Raw genomic sequence first — 1480 nt, forward strand, 5'->3', positions numbered from 1 at the left:
ATAAATATTTGGTACAATATTTTTTTGTAAAGATCTTCTTTTTGGAGAAAATATAATAATATAAAAGGTAAATTATAAATTGCACCCCTAAAGTTTGGAGGTGTTTGGATTTTATACCCTGAAGTTTCAAACTTTAAATTTTACTCCCTAAAGTTTGAGATGTTTGGATCTTACACTCTAAAGTTTCAAACTTTGTATTTACCCCCTAAAGTTAGGAAATGTTTGGATTTCACACCCCAAATTCTGAAACAGTAGAGTGTAAAATCCAAACACTTCTAAACTTTAGGGAGTAAAATCTAATCACCCCTAAAATATAGGGGGCAAAATCCAAATTCTAAAACGTCAGGATGTAAAATCCAGACACCTCCAAACGTCAGGGGGTAAAATCCAAATTCTAAAACTTCAGTTTGTAAAATCCAAATCCAAATTTTAGGGATGTAATTTGCAATTTACCCTAATATAAATGATAATAAGTTAATATGGCTGAACCATTGAATATATAAGTATACGTAAGAAAGAAGAGGGACATGAACTGATGAAAGCTTTACAGATAGTTACTTTCATTGCCTCAACTCACAAGTAAATCTCCTTATAAGTCTTTTTAACCATACGGTACGCACTCTCTCCTACCATATTTGAAATTTTTGGTTTATATAATACAATAAAGTTGCTGTCTTTTAGAGCAACTTCTCTTCTCAGCTAGTTGTTGTTCCATATTTTCTTTATTTCTCTTCTCTTCAGCAGCCACAATAATTGTCTCCCTTTCTCTTTCTCAGTTTACTGTAACTGTGGATTTGTAATTACTATAATGTAACGAAGGATTTAGCTTCAGTAATATTATAGAAATGATAGGATGTGATGCGTGACTAACACTCATTTCACAGCTAAGGCAACAAAGCTATGGTTTGCATGTGGTCCTTCTGAGATATCAATTGCTTTGCAATTCACAGAAAAATTCAAATAACAAACAAAAAAGGAAAAAACTAACAACTAATCATAAGGCAATACACAAGCTTTCTCTCTACCTTCTTTGGAATATCAAAGTTGCTAGTGTCTAAACAATTTATAATATGGACTTTGCACCCAAAAAAAAAGAGAGAGATTTTGCAGTAGGATTATATATGATGTCAAAACTTGGCTTCCAAGAGATCACTTGCCGCATAAAAGATCTTATCCATAAAAATATTTAAAACTATAATTTTTTATATTTTAACATTTAGTAAACTACAAAAAATTGAATTAAATGGTAAACACACATCAAATTAACATGAAATGTACTTCAAATTACCAAAATATTAGGGGCATAATATATTATTAAGTAAAATGTTTTGAAATTTTGAAGCAAAACATGTCTTTGTCAAATTTTAAAAATGAGGTGCGTATATCCTGATTCCTGAATCCTATAAAAGGGAGCAACCCCCCATAGCATGGCAGCAACAAAAACCAAAGACATTGCCATATTGATAACTAGCAAAATTAA

This window comes from Quercus robur, chromosome 9 (assembly GCF_932294415.1).
Source record: "Quercus robur chromosome 9, dhQueRobu3.1, whole genome shotgun sequence".
Lineage (NCBI taxonomy): Eukaryota > Viridiplantae > Streptophyta > Magnoliopsida > Fagales > Fagaceae > Quercus > Quercus robur.